Here is a 7,005-nt window from a genome sequence, read left to right on the forward strand (position 1 = left end):
TCAGCGCATGTCTTCTGAAAAAAAAAAAATTGCAATAAAAAATTTTGGGAAAAAAGATTTTACTCAAAAAGTGCACATGTATATGAGCATAAAAGAGACGCATGCTTTGTTTATGACAAAAATAAAAACATAAAGATTGGCGTAATTAAATTTGCAAATTTATGGTCTTTACGTATCCTCCTTTGTTGACAAACACTAGCTGATGTATGCACATGCATATATCATTAAAATATAGTTCTTGCACTGAAAAACTCTCCGACTGCAGTGAAAACAAACATGTATGTTCAAGAAAATTTCCAGAATCTTATCTACAATGTCCAGACAAATCAGAATGTTAGTTTAATGTGTGTCAGCACGAAAAATGCTGTTTCAAAAAAAACTATTCATTGCAGTGTGATAGAGAAACTTTAGAGACTATTGTTGAGTGGAAACAGTGGAAAGATGATAATGGAGGGATGAAGCAAATGATTCAAAGTGGAAACAGTGGAAAGATGATAATGGAGGGATGAAGCAAATGGTTCAAAGTACTTCAGTAGCGCAATTATATGATCGACGATGCTTACTGATGCTATTTTTAACTCATAACTTTATTTAAAAACAGCATCATAAGAGTTTATAATCTGACAGAAATAGAACAAAAGAGGAGAATAGTATAGCAGTTTTATAAATGAATTACGCTCAAAATTGTAAATGTTTTTCACCAAGTGAAGTTTAAAATGCATACTGAAACCAACAGCAGATAATTGTCTTTATTTCTGTAACGTGGATCTAATTAATGATTGTACAACACATGATAAAGAAACATCATTAGTAGTTCTAGATAAATTAGTTCAAAGCCCACCAAAGAAGTTGTTAAGTTAAAAGTTTGTTGAGTTAAATGTTTGGACAGATCCTGCAAGTCAGTTTATTATAGTGGGTGCTAAAGCTCTTCAAAAAAAAATAGAATTGTTACAAAATAAAACTACAGTGCAACTAGTCATGGTAAAGGACCTATAGATGGCTAAGGTTCTACTGTTAAAAGAATTGCTTCTAATCAGGTTCTAACCAGAAAAGCTTAAAAATGCTGAAGATCTTTATCACGTTGTTTTTAAGACTAGCCCAAAATTTCAAATTTCTTCTATTTGAATCTGAATCTTTTTTTTCAATCTGAATATTTTCTTCAAAGAAATATTGAATTAAATCTACAAGAATTATTTAAAATATAAAATAAAGTAGAAAGAATTTCCACTTTTCATTACTTTTTTTAAAATAAGTATTGATGATTGCATTTAATTAAAACGATTTTCTTCTGAAACAGCAACTCCAAAAATCAATAAAGCAAAAAAAAAAAAAGAAAAGAAACAAAATTGTGGTTGTTGTGCAGTCAACAACCCTCAGTCGATGTAGCAGCACTCCGTTGCGAGTCAGGGTATAAGATAGTTGATGTAGCTGCTCTCCCTTGTAGCAGCAGGCTATAAGATAGTCGATGTAGCAACACTACTGCATGTTTAAAAAAAATGTTTTTAAAAAACAAAAAGACTATTAATTAAAAAAAGCTTTCTAGTCATTATTATTGCGGTTTTTTAAAAAACGATAAAACTCAATGTACTTCCGCATTAATTTAATTGTTTTAACTTTTTGACGACAATAAAGTGTAGCTAAATTGTTGAGGTAGCAAAATTATTGTTAAAAGAGACTTTTTTTACATTGAAAGTCCCTTTCAACTACGAGAAAAGGATATATATGTTTATATATTCAGAGTTTTTTTTTTCTTTAAAATTTTATTTAGTTGCCCCAAGGAGTCCTTACGGTCTTATCACAGAGCACCGCAAATGAACATTTAAAAGGAAGTTCACGCCTCCTTCCTAACCGATGTTGCAAAACTTGCCCAAAGGTGGGGTTTGAACTACGAATTCTTTGTTCCTAAGGCAAGTGCGCTACCACTGCGCCACAACTGTCCATTTGAATTTGTGATTCAAAATCCCAAATGGTCCCACAACTCGTTCATTATTTTGTCTCTGACAAAATCTGGAAGACGGAAGTTTTATAAATTTAAAAATTATCTTCAGTTAAGCAAACTATACTTTTTATGTTTTCAGTTTCTTATTAAAAGATTTGTTCAAAAAACAAAATGCTTACCTTTTTTTAAATGCGCCTAAGACATCATCCATATGTTACGCAACACTAGTTTTTGATAAAATGTAGAAGTTGGAGATCGCTTTATTTTTACACGGACTTTTTCATTGAACTTTTGAACGAGACGACTGAATAACGCGAATTTCATAAGTTCAAAATGGCATGAGTGCGAATTAGTTCCAAAGGCTGGCATAAATGCAAATTAACATAAGGGACAAACCGGCATAAGTGCGTCAAAAGGAAGCCGGTTCACACTTATGCCAATTTGAATGTTTGCAAATTTATTCAGCACATTTATGCCAAGTCGCACATACGCCAATTTGCACAAATTCCAGTTTTTGCAACTGCTTTACACTTATCCCAGTTTGCACTCATTCAGCCTCTCGTTTTGAACTACTTTGTTTTGTTTAGTCGTTAAACTCAGCATTGCGTAATTGATGGGAGGATCCTTAAAATGTTTAATTAACTAAAGTGTTATAAGAAAACAGCGTTCACAAGTAAATGTTCTGAAAAAACTAGTCGTTATTTTTCCTTCTTTATACTTTACTTTTAAAATAATAGCGTAAAATTTGTGTTTTAAAAATAGTTTTTTTTTCAGGAGCGTAAGGCGTTGTGGCAGGGGTGCCCAAAGCATTTTTTGGTCTTTGAGATGTTTCTAAATTTTAAATTTTATAGTAAAATATTTTAGCGTTCAAAAATTATGACCATATAAAGTTTAACCCCCCCCCCCTCAATTTGAAGGGGCTGCAAATTTTATATTGTCATAATTTTTAAACTCTAAGATATAATACTATGAAACTTAAAATTTATCGATGAATATAAGTCTAGTTGAAAATAATATAAAAAATATTTCATCAACTTGTTGCTCTCGCGTTTGGGGCAGGTGGGGCTAAATTTTTGGGGACTTTTTTGTTTTTAAGCTTCAATCATCGCAATTTTTTGCAAAGCACCCTTATTTGACATCAGTATAAACATACAAATGTTTGGAGTTTGCTCCATGTCTGGAAGTTAGCTATCTCAAAGACCAAAAAATGCTTTGGGCGCCCCTGCGTTGTGGAATTGATTTTTGAACAAACTTTGCACGGAAACAGAACTTCTAAAAAACGTAAGTGGTTGTGGGACTGATATTCAGACAAGCAAACAATTTCACCAAAACGGTACGCTATCACAATAAAGACATTTTAAACTTAGATATTAGTAGAACTAATCAAAATAAATGACATCATATAACAAATGAAATTTTTTTATTGACTGTTTATAAGTACGACTTATATAAAAAGTATTGTTTTTATAACGTGTACCCGTATACCTGTCCATTCGTTAGACGGGTATACGGAAAAATTTTTTTACAATTTTTGACAGCTCTAATTCTTTATGATCACTTAAACCGTTTTATTCTTTAGATTATTTTTAAAACAGGTCTTTTTTAAAAAGAGATTTTTTATATTTCAAATTGGCCGTTGAGACCAGCTGCAAAGTTTCGCTTTTAAAGTATTGTTGTTGTGCCCAGAATTATAAACTGCCTTATTTCCAAAGTCATGCATCTATCACATTTGCTGAAAAAATTAATACTCTTGTAATATGTCTGTTTCCTAATGTGAAAGTTATGTAAAAACTTTCACTTTGTGGTTTTGTTGCTTTTTTACAACATTGTCTAAAATTGTAACGTATTATTTCATAAAATTAATAAATAATTATGCTTTATGTTGAGGTTATATTAATGAAAAAGGTAAGTACCATAATATGTAGCCGTATTCTCATCTCTCCGTTAAACTTAACGGAGCGTTAGTCAAAAACTTATTATTAACTTCATTAATAAAAAAATTCTTTAAACATAAATATTTTATTTTAGTATTAGTTTTATTTAAACGAATTTATAGAAATTTTCGTTGTTTCTTTACTTAGAAATATTGTAATGAAATATTAGACAAAAGCTCCGTTAAGCTTAACGGAGAGATGTGAATACGGCTGCTGAACATTCACATTAAGAGAATTTAACAAAAATGAATAAAATTGGTTTTACATAGACTGTGGTTTAGCTTTTTTTATTTTTATATATTGTAAAATCTTGTAACTATATATTTTTTTTTTTTTTGAACTTCACATTAAACAAATCTTATTCAGGTTTTGTCTTTTTTAAAAATTAAAGACTTTTTTGCATATCTAATTCGTTTTTGATCTTCACAAAACATAATAACTTGTTGCACGATAAAACTGATTGTATTATTAGGGATTATTATTTTTATTATTATTATTATTATTATTATTCAGTGATCAAATACAAATACAATAATCTATTTATAATTTGATGAAGAGGTGCTACACCAGGCCCCTCTATGCTGACGAACATGGAAATCCAGAAGCTCTAGACAAAGCAGCAATTGTATCTATAAAGTTACTTTCTTATGTTGTTTTTGAAAGCGTTGATGGATTGAGCGTTCACTACTTCTTGCGAAAGCGCATTCCATGGGGCGACAATTCTATTTGAAAAAAAGTTATACCGCTCCTCCGCAGTTTATTACCATCTGACGTTCTAGTTTATGGTTATGGCCTCTTAGAATATACTTATCTTTAATTTTTGAAATTTTTTGCGGGGCGACAAAACTAACAAGCTCGAGTTTACGAGTGATTTTGAATTACTCGATAAGATCTGGTCTTTTGCGGCGTTCTTCAAGAGTTGTTAAACCGAGCCGTTGGAGTCGATCTTCATAGGTTATGTGTTTAATAGTCGATATTGTTTTTGTTGCTCGATGTTGGACTTGCTTGAGAATGGCAATGCCTGATTTTAAATGCGGTGACCAGGCTTGTACAGCAAACTCAAGATGGGGGCGAATGTAAGTGAGATACAGAGTGCGCCATAAATAAAAACTGCGATTGCGAAATGTTTTTTTTAGTCGCCCTAGCACTCTATTTGCTACTGATGCGGCTGACTCTATTTACGGTCTAACGTTAAGGTCATTCGAGACCATCACACCAATGTCTCTTTCGACTGCGGTTTCTTCGAGAGGACGACGGGTGACATTGAGTATTTGTACGTTGACTTGTTACATCCGCGCCCAACATGCATTACTTTGCATTTCTCAACGTTGAAATGCAAGAGCCAAATATGTGACCATTTCACTGCTCTGTCAATGTCATCTTGGAGAGTGATGTTGTCTGACTCCTTTTTAATTATCCCTATTATTCTGCTGTCGTCGGCAAACAGTTTCATATGATGAGTAATACTGTTCGGCAGGTCGTTTACAAAGATTACGATTAGCAATGGGCCCAAGACCGAGCCTTGAGGCACTCCACTAGTGACTGCTTTCCATTTAGAAGTAATGCCGTTTATAACCACTCGTTGACATTGATTGCTTAGCCAAGCTGCAATCCAGTCAAGAAGAGCGCCTTGAATACCGTACGCTCTCAGCTTATGAAGAAGGCGTTTATGTGGTACTTTGTCAAACGCCTTTGCAAAGTCTGTGTAAATGACGTCTACTGCGTGTCTGCAGTGACTATATTTGTGATTATATTTAATAAAGTGATTATATTTAATAAAGAATTATTATGTGATTATATTTAATAAAGTGATTATATTTAATAAAGTGATTATATTTAATAAAGAATTATTATTCATAAATATCAAAACTCGTCAATTAAAAAAATTTCCAAAATTGCTTATTGCTTATTTTTTCTAACTATTCAGACCTGAAGACTAATGAAATTAAAAATTTAAAGACTAGAATAACGTATTGAGTGCTCTGCTATATGTTTAGAAAAGGTTTACTTTTTATTTCATGGTTAGTTTTAGATGAAATAGCTTTGCTGACTCTTTCTACAGAAAAAATCAGCAAAGCTCTTTTTTCCTCAGAAAGAAAATCAACTTGCACTATTCTTTTTGAAAGAATAGTGCAAATAATTTTTTACCCTGTTCTAGACAACTTGAATACTCAACATGACAGAGAACAATTTAAACTTTTAACAATTTTAAACAAATTAAGTTTAACAATTATTTAAAGAACAAATATCGCTTATACGTTTAAAGCACATTAATTTTAATGTTAATGCAAATTTAATTTAAAACAATTTTTTTTTAAATGGTAATTCGTAGCTTAATTGTTGTTCAGTTAAACACACCTTTTTTAAATGATATAAAGAAATTATGCAACATTCATAGATTGAATACGAAAAGCTTAATGGTGGTTAAGAAGAAAGTTAGAATTAGTTACTCCTATAGATACTCTTTTGGTACAAGCTGTTCAATGATGGAATGAAAGCAACAATTTTGTAAAATACTTTTGAAAATAACTTTCCTAAATTATCCTTTTTTATTTTTATCTTCTTTTATTCTCGCTTGATTTTAAACTATACTTGTTAGTTTCTATTTTTACCTTTTAAACATATTTACAGAGGGTGATTAATAAAATTATAATAAATATTACTCGAAACTTCTTGACAACGTTAAAAATAGCTCAAAACGAACATGGGATGTTATGAAAGAAGTTACCCGAAGACATAAACCATACCTAAGTTCTCTGCCCTAGATTAAAGCTGGTAACATAAGATTTTATGAGCCAAGTACAATTGCTCATGAATTTAATAAATTCTTTACCAAAATTGGAGCTAAACCAGTAAATAAAATTTCCCACATCCAAACTGTTTTTGGCGACTTCCTGGTAGCAATTGATGATTACATAAATTCTAACGAATTATTTTCCGAGCTATTATTTGATGAGCTTGTAAGAGCATTTAAATTATTTACTGGGACTACTTCTGTGGAATAATATTATTTTACCGAACTTTGATTTTACTACTTCTTACCCCATTTTTAAAACTAAACTAAAAATTTACTGCTTCTTGCTGATAATATATTTAAACTTTACACTTATCAATTTTAAGTTTTAAATATTT

The sequence above is a fragment of the Hydra vulgaris genome, chromosome 11, assembly GCF_038396675.1.
Source record: "Hydra vulgaris chromosome 11, alternate assembly HydraT2T_AEP".
NCBI classification, from domain to species: Eukaryota; Metazoa; Cnidaria; class Hydrozoa; order Anthoathecata; family Hydridae; genus Hydra; species Hydra vulgaris.